This window comes from Bos indicus, chromosome 17 (genome assembly GCF_029378745.1).
Source record: "Bos indicus isolate NIAB-ARS_2022 breed Sahiwal x Tharparkar chromosome 17, NIAB-ARS_B.indTharparkar_mat_pri_1.0, whole genome shotgun sequence".
NCBI lineage: Eukaryota > Metazoa > Chordata > Mammalia > Artiodactyla > Bovidae > Bos > Bos indicus.
Window position 1 is genome coordinate 51,699,876 of NC_091776.1, and position 15,277 is coordinate 51,715,152.

Consider the following 15,277-nt stretch of genomic DNA (forward strand, 5'->3'; position numbering starts at 1 on the left):
GACTTCCTTAATTGTCCCAGAGAAGCACTTGAATCTCCTCTATCTGATTCTATTTTCAGAGATCTGTTTCTCGGGGCACCTCTGACCCTTCTCAGAGGCTGGAAAGGAGCCCTCTGCCGCTTTGCGCTGACATGAACTGAGGTTTCAGGAGGAGGGGATGGGGGTCTGAGGGACGCCTGCCATGCATGGCTCCCACCTTAATGCAACTAATCGTGGCACCTGGGGTTTGTAAAGTTCTATTCTTCCCAGGAACACGGAGCTTACTTCTCTGTTAACCTCATCTACTGGCATATCTGTCAGATGAGGGAACAAGGCAATATTTTAAAAGGAATCACTTGTGTTTTTAATTAATTTATTTATGGCTGTGCTGAGTCTTCATTGCTGTGCTCGAGCTTTCTCTAGTGGATGCAAGCAAGGCTACTCTTCATTGCAGGGCACAAGCTCCTCACTGTAGTAGCTGGCTTCTCTTGTTGCGGAGCACAGGCTCTAGGCACATGCACTCAGCAGCTGCAGCTCCCAGGCTCTAGAGCACTGGCTCAGTAGCTGTGGCACACGGGTTTAGTTGTCCTGCTGCATGTAGGATCTTCCCAGATCAGGACTCGAACCCGGGTCCCCTGCATTGGCAGGCAGATTCTTTACTAGTGAGCCACCAGGGAAGCCCCAGGATAAGACATTTTTAACAGCAGACTGGAAGCAGACCCCAAATCTCAAGTCCCATGGGTCTGGTGCACTGTCATATCTGAGGGGGCAAGGCTGCATTGCTTGGGTGTCAAGGCAGAGACCCACCTTCCTCTGGCATTTTTTCATGGACTGTCCTGGGGAAGGCTCAAATTGAGTTAAATAAGCCATTTTTTTTTTCTAAACCAAATACCAAAGTCACTTTCACGGAACTTAAAATTGTCCTGTGACCATGGAGTGATGGGGGCAGGGGTGGCTGGGTGATGCTTGGCTTGGAAAAAGGCTGTGATGAGAAGATATGGGAGGAGACACAAGAGAAAGCCTCGGGCACGAAATGGTCCCACTCTTGGTTTCACCATTTGAAAGCGAGCAGACAATTATTTCCACTGGAACCCAGAGAGGACTGAGAGTCCCAATTTTCCTACAACGCAGGAAGGAAATTGAGACTTTCAGTTCTGGTTCATTCACTTCAGCTCAGAATCACTCTTCAGTTGGAAAACTCCTGTGGCCTTTGCAGGTTGAATTTTTATGCCTGCATTTCTGCCAACTCCCTGTGCATTTAGCTCCAGATCTTTCCCCCTTCGGGCTCCAAACTATTGTTGCAAAATTATCCTTCTGTTGGGAATTTACGATACCTCTACCCTTTGAAGGTCTTCCATCAGATACTTCGACTGTAAAAAACTAACTGTTGTGGACTTCCCTGGCAGTCCAGGGGTTAAGATGCCATGCTTCCAATGCAGGACGGTGCAAGTTCAAACCCTGGTCAGGGAACTAAGATTCCACATGCCGCACAGCCAAAAAAAAAAAAAAAAAAACATTGTTTTTAACAATGTTAAAAAACAACCATTGTTTCTAGACCTCTGTTGCTATTTATGGACTTACAGGGCATCAATTCTTATTGAGATGTCCAGGGTACCAGTGTCTATATACACATTTGTCCCCCAGTTAGTTGTTCCTCGGACTCAAGTCAAGGATGCTGTGTTTTAGGGGAGGAACAGGATATATGACTGCCCCATGGTGGGTTATTACATTTGCTTCAGATCAGCACACACTTCAAACCCTGAGACCGTAGACAACCCTCCATCAACCTCCAAACACAGACCCTCATGGAAACTCACAGACTGCCAATCACTGGCCCACATGGTCCCCCATCACCCATCAACACAGGACATCTCCACAAGGAAGCATGGCTGTGACGAGTCCTGTGCTTAGTCGCTCAGTTCTGTCCAACTCTTTGCAGCTCCATGGACTGCAGCCCACCAGGTTCTTCTGTCTGTGGAATTCTCCAGGCAAGCATACTGGAGTGGGCTGCTATTTCCTACTCCAGGGGATCTTCCTAACCCAGAGATCGAACCGAAGTCTCTTGCATCTCCTGCATTGGCAGGGGGATTCTTTACCACTGCTCCACCTGGGATGAATCCTGGCCACCGTCAAGCAGGAAACAAGTGTATGCTGGGAAAGACATAATTCATTTCATGCCAATTCTTTTCATTTCCTTGTAAAAATATAAAATAGGAAAAGAATCTTTTTGGAGGGAGGGAAAGAGGTGGAGATGGGGAAAGTCAAGGTAGAATCTAAACCCATACTGCCAACAATTGCTATTTTCTGGAACAGAAACTTGGCCCCTTCATACTGTTCCATATATTTGTCAAAGTCATCCTTCTCCACAACGCATGTTCCCTGGCAGCCACCACCAGGAATACAGTCCTGTCCCTTTGGAAACTTACTTTAAAACACTCTCCATGTCCTACTTAAATGTTAGAAAGTCACAGCTTCCCCGGCCTGGAAACAGAGAGAGATTTTAAAAGATTCTTATCATCCCACTATTTTAAGACTTGTATTATAAAAGATTCGCATGTGTCGCCGCCAGCTATAAAACAAAGTAGCTCTGTAGTCTGTACGGTGTCAAAACAATGCATATGTTAGGTCCCCGATACATTCATCGAAGTAATTTAACGTGTGTTAATTTCCTCAGGCGGGAGGAGAAGGGGACAACAGAGGATGAGATGGTTGGATGGCATCACAACTGAATGGACATGAGTTTTACTAGGCTCCAGGAGTTGGTGATGGACAGGGAAGCCTGGCGAGCTGCAGTCCATGGGGTTGCAAATAGTCGGATACGACTGAGCGACTGAACTGAACTGAACTGAATTTCCTCATCTGGAAAAATGAGCATAAAAGTGTTTGCCCTGCCAAAGCAGAAATGCATGAGAAGCAAAGAGGCCATTTCAATGACTTTCCATAAATAGCCAACCTTCATGAGATACCTTTTTTGTCACTTAGCTCAGTCACGGTGTTCTCCAGTGAGTTACTGCTGCATAGTAAGCAGGTCCAAAACAAAGGCACTTAATAGAACCATCTGGGGCGTACCCTGGCAGTCCAGTGGTTAGGAACACAACTTTCACTGCAAAAGGCTTGGGTTCAATCCCTGGCTGGGAACTAAGATCTCACATGCTGTGGGGCAATTAGTCCCGAGTGCCATAACTACTGAGCCTGCACGCTAGAGCCTGTGTGCCCCAACAGAAGATCCCACATGCCACAGTGAAGATGCCACGTGTCACAACTAAGATCCTATGTGGCCAAATAAATAATTTTTTTTAAAGAGCCAGAACCACTGAATGAGAATTTCTGAAGACAGAGCATGACTACTCAAAAGAGCTGATCTGTAGCATCACAGATGTTCATAATATGCCCAACTACTGTTCCTTTTTTCTCTTTCTCTCTTACTTTCATTCTCCTCTTTAAATTCCTCTATTTTTCTCCAGTTATTTTTTTTCCTTTCATTCAACAATATGTAATTGAGTAACTGTCCAATTCTAGGCCAAAGTCTAGAAGAAGTAAGAGATAATCACATAATCTTCAGTTCAGTTCAGTTTCTCAGTCGTGTCTGACTCTTTGCGACCCCATGGACTGCAGCACACCAGGCTTCCCTGTCCTTCACCAACTCCCGGAGCCTGCTCAGACTCATGTCCATTGAGTCAATGATGCCATCCAACCATCTCATCCTCCGTCATCCCCTTCTCCTCCCACCTTCAATCTTTCCCAGCATCAGGGTCTTTTCCAATGACTTGGCTCTTCGCATCAGGTGGTCAAAGTATGGGAGTTCCAGCTTCAGCATCAGTCCTTTCAATGAATTTTCAGGACTGATTTCCTTTAGGATGCACTGGTTGGATCTCCTTGCAGTCCAAGGGACTCTCAAGAGTCTTCTCTAACACCAAAGTTCAAAAGCATCAATTCTTCAGTGCTCAGCTTTCTTTATAGTCCAACTCTCGCATCCATGCATGATTATTGGAAAAACCATAGCTTTGACTAGATGGACCTTTGTTGGCAAAGTAATGTCTCTGCTTTTTAATATGCTGTCTAGGTTGGTTATGACTTTTCTTCCAAGGAGCAAGTGTCTTTCAATTTCATGGCTGCAGTCACAATCTGCAGTGATTTTGGAGCCCCCAAAAATAAACTCTCTCACTGTTTCCATTGTTTCCCCATCTATTTGCCATGAAGTGATGGGACCAGATGCCATGATCTTAGTTTTCTGAATGTTGAGTTTTAAGCCAACTCTTTCACTCTCCTCTTTCACTTTGATCAAGAGGCTCTTTAGTTCTTCTTCGCTTTCTGCCATAAGGGTGGTGTCATCTGAGTATCTGAGGTTATTGATATTTCTCCTGGAAATCTTGATTCCAGCTTGTGCTTCATCCAGCCCAGCATTTTGCATGATGTGCTCTGCATATAAGTTAAATAAGCAGGGTGACAATATACAGCCTCGACGTACTCCTTTCCTGATTTGGAACCAGTCTGTTGTTCCATGTCCAGTTCTAACTGTTGCTTCTTGACCTGCATACAGATTTCTCAGGGGGCAGGTCAGCTGGTCTGGTATTCCCATCTCTTGGGGAATTTTCCACAGTTTATTGTGATCCACACAGTCAAAGGCTTTGGTGTAGTCAATAAAGCAGAAGTAGGTGTTTTTCTGGAACTCTTGCTTTTTGATGACCCAGTAGATGTTGGCAATTTGATCTCTGGTTCCTCTGCCTTTTCTAAAACCAGCTTGAACATCTGGCCGTTCATGGTTCACATACTGTTGAACCCTGGCTTGGAGAATTTTGAGCATTCTTTTGCTAGTATGTGAGATGAGTGCAATTGTGCAGTAGTTTGAACATTCTTTGGCATTGCCTTTCTTTGGGATTCTTTGGGATTGGAATGAAAACTGACCTTTTCCAGTCCTGTGGCCACTGCCAAATTTCCTGGCATATTGAATGCAGCACTTTCACAGCATTATCTTCTAGGATTTGAAATAGCTCAACTGGAATTCCATCACCTCCACTAGCTTTGTTCATAGTGATGTTTCCTAAGGCCCACCTGACTTCACATTCCAGGATGTCTGACTCTAGGTGGGTGATCTCACCATCATGATTATCTGGGTCATGAAAATCTTTTTTGTATAGTTCTTCTGTGTATTCTTGTCACCTCTTTTTGATATCTTCTGCTTCTGTTATGTCCATACCATTTCTGTCCTTCATTGTGCCCATCTTTGCGTGAAATGTTCCTTTGGTATCTCTAATTTTCTTGAAGAGATCTCTAGTCTTTCCCATTCTGTTGTTTTCCTCTATTTCTTTGCATTGATTACTGAGGAAGGCTTTCTCATCTCTCCTTGCTATTCTTTGGAACCCTGCATTCAAATGGGTATATCTTTCCTTTTCTCCTTTGCCTTTTGCTTTTCTGCTTTTCTCAGCTATTTGTAAGACCTCCTCAGACAACCATTTTGCCTTTTTGCATTTCTTTTTCTTGGGGATGGTCTTGACCACTGCCTCCTGTACAATGTCATGAACCTCTGTCCGTAGTTCTTCAGGCACTCTATTAAATCTAATCCCTTGAGTCTATTTGCCACATGATCTTAATAACAAGTATATCATTGCAAACTGAGATCAATGCTCTAAAGCAGGGGTCTGGGTCTGCAAACGTCTGCATAAAGGGCCAGATAGTAAGTCCTGTAGGCTGTGTAGGCCACATGGTTTCTGTTGCGACTACTCAACTCTGCCATGGTATCAAGAAAACAGCCACAAACATTATTCACAGGAGCCAAGACATGGAAACAGCCTAAGCGTGCATCAATGGAAAAAAAAAAAAATATATATATATATATATATATATATATATATATATATCGGAGAAGGCAGTGGCAACCCACTCTTGCCTGGAAAATCCCGTGGATGGAGGAGCCTGGTGGGTTGCTGTCCATGGGGTCACTAAGAGTCAGACATGACTGAGCGACTTCACTTTCACTTTTCACTTTCATGCATTGGAGAAGGAAATGGCAACCCACTCCAGTGTTCTCGCCTGGAGAATCCCAGGGATGGGCGAGCCTCATGGGCTGCCATCTATGGGGTCGCACAAAGTTGGACACAACTGAAGCGACTTAGCAGCAGCATATATATATAAAACAATGGAATATTACTCAGACTTTCAAAAGAAGGAAATCCCACCATATGCAACAGCAGAGATGGACCTGGAGGACATGATACTAAGTGAAATAAGTCAGGCACAGAAAGACAAAGACAGCATGAACCCAAGTATATGAGGGATCTAAAACAATAGTCGAAGTCACAGTAACAGAGAGTAGAATGATGCTTGCCAGGGACCAGGGGTTAGGAGCAAGTGAAGATGCTGGTCAGAGAGTGGTTCTGGAGCTCGAATGCACAGCATAGTGACTATAGTTAATAATAACATACTGTATACTTGAAATTTGCTAAAAGAGTAGATCTCGTGTGTTCTCACCACACACATACAAAGAGTAACTATTTCAGGATGGATAGATTCTTTAGCTTGATTGTGGTGCTCATTTCACAGTGCCTACAGATAGCAAAACATTATACTGTTTTGCTAATATATACAACCCAAATATATACAGTTTTGTCAGTCATACTTCAGTAACTCTGGGGAACATTTTTTTTGTTAAAGGGAAAAGAAACCATCCATAGACAATACATGGACAATACATAAACCAATGAACGTGGTGGTGTGCACACAAAACTTTATTTGCAAAAGCAGATGAAGGGCCAGGTTTGGCCCAAAAGCTGCGGTTTATTTACCTCTAATCTGGAAGGACTTGATCTACTATGGTATGGGAAGAAGAGAGAAGGGTCTTTCCCTGAGGAAGTGCCTTTATTAATAAAGAGGTGTTTACCAGGTGAAGGGATGTACAAAAAGATGGTGGGGACAGGTCAAAGAGGAGGTGTCATTGGAAGAAGTTTAAAAAGGCCAGTTTGGACAGAGGGAAAATGGATCAAGGGAAATTAGCAAGAAATGAGACTGGGAAGATGTTGACAGCGGCCAAATCATGCAGGTCTTGGTAATCATGTTAAAACTGGAAGATCTTTGATCTCAAAGCAATGGAAAACCAAAGAAGGATTTTAAGAGTTAAGGAGAAAAAAAAATAGTTACACATAATTTCCTTTTCTCTCAAGTAGGTCCCATATTGACATATCTGAATGAGCTGAGGTTCCATTTTTCTCCCAAAGAGCTAATTTGTTAAAGAAGAAAAAGTGATGGTGATGCTAGGGAGCTGGGGTGTCACATTTTGGTGGTCTTTACAACCATGGAGGAAGGTCTCAGAAATAAAGTCACACATTCCAAGGGATCAAAGAGGATAACGGATGGAAAAGTACTTTGTCAAAGTATTAAAATGCTTCTCAAGCATAAGGTCTTACTAGTCCAAGTTGGTACTCTGGAGGGATTCCTTGAATAATTAACTAATTGGTCTCATATTTCTTACCCTGGATTTAAAATTTGTTTTTAAGTATTTGGCTCCAAAGGTTTCTAAACTATTCTGTTTCATGGTGTTAATTTTTCCATTGTCTAGACAGCTGTAGCTGTCAGACAGAATTATCAGGAGGAAAGAGGCGATTTATGACCGAAAGTCAACCTTCTCAGCCAATGGAATTTACATACTAATGACCACTGTGGCAGCTGTCATAAGAAACCTTTACAAACTAAACCTTTTCATGTTTGTGCATTTCTGGAATTTGGCATTGGGTAGATATTTTGCATTTTTAATACACACAAAAGACCTTCTAATAAAACCTCACAGAAGAGAGATTGATGAGTGTGTACTTGGGGGAGGTAGAGGGATCTGGGCTTAATTTTAAAGGATAAATCAACTTTCTGGAGTCTTATAAGAAATAAGATGAATTCTAATGTCCTTTTTAAGATAAAGAGGGAAGGGAGGCATTCTATGGCCACTTTGCTTTGACAGACTCAAAGGCAGAAAATGTACCCATTAGAATTGGGTCATCAAATTCAGAGTAAGAGGAGCATCAGAGGTCACACTATTTTCTGCTTGTACCCCTTTTCCTGGTAAAGAATCTGCCTGCCAACGCAGGAGACCCGGGTTTGATCCCTGGGTTGGGAAGTTCCCCTGGAGAAGGAAATGGCAACCCACTCCAGTATTCTTGCCTGGAAAATCCCATGGACAGAGGAGCCTGGTGGTCCATGGGGTTGCAAAGAGTCGGACATGAGTTAGTGACTAAACAACAACAAGCCCCTTCCCCCATCCCCCAAATGGGTGTTCCATTCCTGTGGAAATATCTCTGTTGATAAGGAAGGAGCTCACTGACTTCCTAATTGGAATAACTTCTTTCTACAAATGATACCTTCTTTATTGAAGTTTCCATTTATTGGTCCCAGATTCAGCCTCTGAAGCCAGTGGAAGATGCCCAGCCTCTCAGATAGAATGTTCTTCTGTTTCCTTCTCTTTACTGGGGAACATTTCTTCAAGGCCTCAAAGTGGTTACTCCACCTCCAGCCTCAAGTCCCTGGTGGAAGCAAGGTGAAAAGAATAATGAGGAAGAGGAGTGGTACTTAATAAGAAAAGCAACACAATCTCAGAAGTCTCCATTGGATTTCCCCTTGGAGCTCATTAGCCAGAACTGAGTCATGTGACCACCTAGGACATGGGTTCTTTAAACAGATATAGGTGCTGAGACAGAAGTGTCAAAGGCTTTTAAAATGTTCTCAACTTCAATGTGGCAAGGACCTATCCTGGACAGAACTTTGTGTTTAAGGATGTTCATTCCAATAGAAGAACATGAATGCCCACAAATAATAAAACACAGTTTCCCTGGTGGCTCAGTGGAAAAGAACCCACCTGCAATGCAGAAGATGCAGGAGAAGCAGGTTTGATACCTGGGTCTGAAATATCCCCTGGAGGAGGGCATGGCAACCCACGCCAGTATTCTTGCCTGGAGAATCCCATGAACAGAGGAGCCTGGTGGGCTACCGTCCATGGGGTCACAAAGAGTTGGGCATGACTGGAGCAACTGAGCACCCACACATGCAAACTGTTAGGACCAACCAGTGACATGAGGCAGACATTGAAAATGGCTTGTGAGGTTATGTTCTCTACATCTGTGACTCTGTTTCTGCTTTGCATGTAAGTTGATCTCTACCATTTTTCTAGATTGCACATATTTCACAATTGCTTGTGAGGTCGGAGATAGTTTGTAATAGAACTCAGTAAGACATCCATCAATAGGAGAACAAATGAATAAATTATCTACTCATAGAATTTTATATTCATGCTGCTATTTTTTATTCATACCATTGAATTGTACTTCCTCAGCAACAACAAAGAAAAACTTTGCTGATTCATGAAGCAGCATAGACGAATCAAAAAAAAGATAGTGCAGAGTGCAAGATGGATAAACAAAGAAGAAAATACACTGGGCAATTCCATTTACTGCAACTTCAGAACAGATAAGAAAAGATGTGGGAATCGGAAGAGTGGTTGTTTGGATTGGACAAAGGGGAGGCTAACTGGAAAAGTGTTCAAAGGACCTTTCTGGAGTGCTGGAAAGAGTCTAGAGCTTGACTGTGATAGAGGTTACACAGGTGGTTATATTTGTAACATACATTTTTTAAAAAAATTAATGTAAATGTGTATTAATGTATACATTTTAAAATTAATTTTTATTGGAGTATACTATATGCCCGAAATTCAGTCCAGGCAATATACAGGTTGTGCGTACATGCAAAGTCACTTCAGCCATGTCTGACTCTGCAACCCTATGGACGGTAGCCCACCCGGCTCCTTGGTTCTTGAGGATTACAGATCTTCCCGACTCAGGGACTGAACCTGTGTCTCCTACATCTCCTGCATTAGCAGGTGGGTTCTTTACCACTAGTGCCCCTGGGAAGCCCACGGTTACAGGTTAATATTCTGTAACCCCCTAGAGGCTTCCCAGGTGGCTCAGTGGTAAAACATTCTCCTGCCAATGCAGGAGAAGCAGGTCTGACCCCTGGATCAAGAAGATCCCCTGGAGAAGGAAATGGCAACCATTCCAGTATTCTTGCCTGGAAAATTCCATGGACAAAGGAGCCTGGTGGGCTATGATTCATGGGGTGATAGAAAGGTTTTGGAACTAGATAGAGGTGTTTGTGGAGAAGGCAATGGCACCCCACTCCAGTACTCTTGCCTGGACAATCCCATGGACGGAGGAGCCTGGAAGGCTGCAGTCCATGGGGTCGCTGAGGGTCGGACACGACTGAGCGACTTCACTTTCACTTTTCACTTTCATGCTTTGGAGAAGGAAATGGCAACCCACTCCAGTGTTCTTGCCTGGAGAATCCCAGGGATGGCGGAGCCTGGTGGGCTGCCGTCTCTGGGACAGTGACTTAGCAGCAGCAGCAGCAGAGGTGTTGGTCGCAAAACATTATGGATGTAGTAAATGCCACTGAAATTACTCACTATTTATTTGTTTGGCTTCACCTGGTCTTGGTTGTGGTATGCAGATTCTTCAATCTACGTTGGGGCATTCGAGATCTAGTTCCCTGACCAGGGATTGAACCCGGGCCCCCTGCACTGGGAACTCAGAGTCTTAGCCACGGGGCCACCAGGGAAGTCCCTGAATTGCTCACGTTAAAATGGTTAATTTTACATCATGTGAATTTCACTTCCATTAAAAAAAAAATTTAAATGATGGCCATGTCCAAGGGGAGAGATGATACGAGAGAGACGATGTCGACTGATGGTTTTTGTCATCCTTCCCTTCCATTACCCCCTTTGCATTTCCTGCAGTGAGCACACATTAGCTTTATAATTATGAGATAACTAAGCAATTGATCTTTAGCAGAGACATTCGGGAGTTTGAGAGGGTAGAAGCAGAGCCAGCTTTCCTGTGCGACCCAGCTCCCGAGGGAGCTCTGGGCACAAAGGAGATGAATGTAGTGAGTGTTTTCTGCTCTCCTGTGTCTTATGTATGTGCTCCCTGCCACCCGTCACAGCACTGGGTGACAGATTCCTGCCCTTGCCCATAGCAACCTTCTGCCTCACGGAGGCCACCAGAGAATAAGGTGAAATGTACCTTTCAGATACTTTCCGGGCAAAATGCAAAAGCAATGACCCCCCTCCTTGCCTGGATATTGATGCCCAGGCTGCTTTATGTGGATTGTCCAAGCTGCCTGTGTCATTGGAGGTTTGAGCAGAGTTGAGGCTAATGGGGGTGGGAGCTCCCAGCTCCAAAGTAAGAGATTGGGAGCCGTGTCTTGGATGGCTTTCCTGGGGGAGAGTCCTTTGTAAGGGGTCTGAACACCCCAGCTCAGGGATCCAATCTGGACTCTGTCCAGACTCAGAGCAGAAACCCAACTGAGAAGCAGGCACCATGGCTGCTCCAAATTCCAGATTCTTGAAATCTTTGGGGTGAGGGAGGGGCCACAGTCTTGGTAAGGAGCAGCTCAGTCTCAGCAAGCCGTCGCCCTGCAGTAAAACAGGAATTCCTACAAAGGGGGCATTGTGCGAGCTACGGGAAGTCTTTTAAGGAGGCATCAATCTTGTGTCAGCCAGAGATGTTTATCCTGAAGGCAATGCCATGTGGCCAAGAGCAGGCAGCGTCTTGGGCAGACGTCCTGGTCCTGGGGGTGGAGGAGGGGGACAGTGAGTCAGAAGGAGGCTGAGCACCAGCAGAGCCCATGTGCCAGATCCATCCAGGACCAGCATCCAAGAGAGGGAGGTACCCAAAGAATATGAGACAACTGGTCTTGTCAGCAAGAACAACACCTGAGTCAAGAACCAAGCAAGTGGCAGAAGGGCCTCAGTCTTATGAGAAATGAGGACCTTGGAGCAGTGGGTCAGATGGCTGAGTGGAACCATGTCCATCTCTTACAGAGGACCCTGGGGCAGAAACTTGCACATTGCAGGGAGTTGATGGGACACTCCAAGGGCTTTACCCCTACGTGAAGTCCTGGAAGGCTGGTAAGCGACAAAGACCCCAGATTTATCCTCACATCAGAGAGCCAGGGTCAAGATCTAAGATGGATGGCCTTCCCATTCACAGAGCCAGCAACAGAGGCAGGTAATGCAAACATCAGAAAGGCCATCAGACTTCCCAGACGGTCTAGGGGTTAAGATTCCATGCTTCCAAAGCAGGGGACATGGGTTCAATCCCTGGTTGGGGAACTAAGATCCCGCATGCTCCATAGCATGGCCATAAAAAAGAAAGAAGAATAAAGGCCAGTTGGGGAGACCTCTGCCTTTTGGGCTGACTCTAAAAAAGGCAGCACCAAAATATGAGAAGTGGAAAACCAGGGGGATCCAGGCAAATCGGGACCAGATTCCATGAGCCAGCTCTTTCTTCCTTTTCCCCCACCTCCCAGCGGAAGAGTCCAGAGAGCCCAGGCCAGTGGGCCCAGGTGCCGGAAGCCCCGGCTGCTGGTGCCATCACTGTGGCAAGCTGCCATGTGACACTGGGCATTTAACCCTCTGTGGTCCAGTTTCCTCAGTGTTTCCATGAACAACACGTCAGAGACTCTCCTGATTTGGCAAGGAGCCAAATGCAGGTGCTGCCGTTATGAACGGTCACTGGCTTTTAGCATCCAGTTCCCACCTCAGAGGACAGAAGAAACCTCTGAAAGAACCTCTGGCCTTTGCAAAATAACGCACATTCCTTCCTCACGGGCAGCATCTTTCAGCCAGAGCAGCCAACAGGCTCATGTTTTGAGAGCTAGATTTTTCCATTTGGGGGCACCAAGGTTTTTTGGGAAAGAAAAGCGTCCTCATTTTACAAGCCTGGCTCCAAGTGATACATTGTTTCAGTCCTCAGCTGGTCTCCTTAGCCAAAGCAGAGGGAGTGACACCAGAAAGGGCAGTGGGGAGAAAGAGGGACAGAAGCAGTGAGGTATTTCCTGAAACGAAATCCAATCTGATTGAACTTAAAAATAGCAGGAAAATCAACACTTCAGAGAGTGGTCAGGGTGTGGGGCTGGAGAAGAGAAACCTCCCAAGTTTGGCCCCCAAATGCCAAGATCTTATTTGGCCAGAGGGATGGGTCAGAAGCCAGCAAAAGAAACACTGACCATCTGTCCTTACTGTGGTGGCAACAGGAGAAAGATGGGGTTTAGATTTTGAGGTACAGAGAAAAGGAAATAGGGCTGAGGCTTCCCTGTCTTTCTTGGAGATGGAAGAAAAGGTTCCCAGCTGGGGAAAACTGTTATATGGTGTTAATGGCTGGTTAAGAAAATGTAAGGGGGGCTTCCTTGGTGGTCCAGTGGTTGAGAATCCACCTGCCAATGCAGGGGACACAGGCTGGATCCCTAGTCTAGGAATATTCCACATGCCACTGGGCAACTCAGCCCATGCAGCACAAGAAAGAGCCTGAGCTCTAGAGCCCGATCACTGCACCAGGAGAAGCCACCTCCATGAGAAGCCCAAGCACCACCTCTAGACAGTAGCCCTCGCTCACTGCAACTACAGAAAGCCACTCGCAGCAAGGAAGACCTAGACCCCAAATAAATAAAGTATAAGAGGATTCCACACCAAAGCCATAGAATGGAACAGATGCCCACAGGAAGTTGTGCAGTCTCTGATTTATCCCACCAGATAACCCCAAGGATGTGGAACCAACCATGCGCCTCCTCTCTTCCAAGTGAGACAAAGATGAAGTGCTTCCCCAAGGGGTGTCCAAGAATGAGCAGAAGGGTCAAAAATAAGAAAGCAATGGGACTTCCCTGGTGGTTCAGAGGTTGACTCTGCGCTTCCAATGCAGGGGGCCCAGGTTCAATCCCTAGTCAAGGAACTAAATCCCACACGCCTTGCCGCACGGCCACCCCCTCCCCTCAAAAAAGAAAAAAAGCAATGGTGGTGATTTTACTAAGCCTCGTGTCCAAAGCTAGAATAACATGAGAAAAAAAATGATGATTTCTCACAGCGAGCTTAAGAACGGAGGCAAGGGGCTTCCATGGTGGCTCAGTGGTAAAGGGTCTGCCTGCCAGTGCAGGAGACACAGGTTTGATCCCTGATCTGGGAAGATCCCACATGCTGCGGAGCAACTAAGGCTGTGTGCCTGAGCGCACAACTATTGGGCCTGCGCTCTTGAGCCCGGGATCTGCCACTACTGAGCCTGGGCGCAGCAGTTACTGAAGCCCGAGTGGCCTACAGCCTGCGCTCCGCAACAAGAGGAAGGAGCGAGGTTAGAAGCACTAAAGAGCAGTGACTCGCTCACCGCAACTCGAGAAGAGCCTGTGCAGCAACGAAGACCCAGCCCAGATAAATATCAGTTAATTCTTTAAAAAAAAGAAGAAATGAGGCAGGAAGTAAGATTTCAAATCCAATCCAGTATTGGCTGGAGATGGTGTTCTGGAGGTACCTCTCAGCCCTGATACGGGAATTGATGATTTGCAAAGGACGCTCTGGCCTCAAAAAGATTTGGGAGGAATTAAGAGACTGTGGAATTAAGGAATTAAGAGAAGGAAATGGCAACCCACTCCAGTATTCTTGCCTGGAGAATCCCATGGACGGAGGAGCCTGGTGGGCTACAGTTCACGGGGTCTCAAAGAGTCAGACACGACTGAGTGACTTCACTTTAAGAGACTGTGAGTCCTTTCTGGTTCAGGAGGAACAAACACTGGAAAAATAGGTTGATGAGGGTCAGAGAGTGAAACATGCTTATTTTTGTCCTCGATTTTTGCCTTCCTTTGGAGTCTGGGTTGCAGTTACCTTTATCTTGGCATGTGGGGCCTTTCAAAATGCTGCCTCAGGAGGCCTGTGTCTTCTCTGCGGGAGCCCGGGCTCCACTCCTCTGTCTGCCTTCTGCTCCACTGCATTCATTTTCCTCAGGCGACTCTAATTTTCCTTCTCGCAGCACTTTCTCCCCTTCCTGACTCCCTCCAGCACCTGTTAGCTGCCTCGTCCTGTGAGACACCCAATTCTATTTCATTCGCCCTTTGAGGCACAGTTTGGATGAGCGTGCTAATTGTTTAATTTATTTCTCACCCGCTTATTCTCTCCTGGCCCCCTCCAAGGTTACCTCCTGCCCAGCTCTTAAATCTTCTTCTCGTATCCCTCGATGAGGCTCCTCCATCAATTCACCCTCTCTCCTGTCGATCTAATCTCTCCCCCTACATTTGTTCCCGCTCCTCGGATATAAATTACCCAGGTCTCTGCGAGAGCATGAGCGATGATTCTCAGCTTGTCTCTCTCCTAGCCCACATCATCCGCCTCCACAGAAATGCAGTCCTGGCCTCGGTTTCCCTTTGCCTCTCCTTGACCCTCATCCCTTGCAATGTACCTTTCTGCAAAGTGATTCCATCTATGCTTCTCAGAGACCTTCCGGCCACC

At 45.8% G+C, this 15,277-nt stretch overlaps 1 long non-coding RNA gene across 2 annotated transcripts in view; it reads right to left on the minus strand.

The window, feature by feature from the left end:
- The window catches only part of LOC139176726 (uncharacterized), a 65,653-nt gene extending 57,172 nt beyond the window's left edge, over positions 1–8,481 (minus strand). For both annotated transcript variants that reach the window (XR_011561146.1, XR_011561145.1), the window contains exon 1: positions 8,322–8,481. This is a non-coding gene — a long non-coding RNA (uncharacterized lncRNA). The remainder of the gene's footprint in view (positions 1–8,321) is intronic.
- Positions 8,482–15,277: the final 6,796 nt, after the last annotated feature.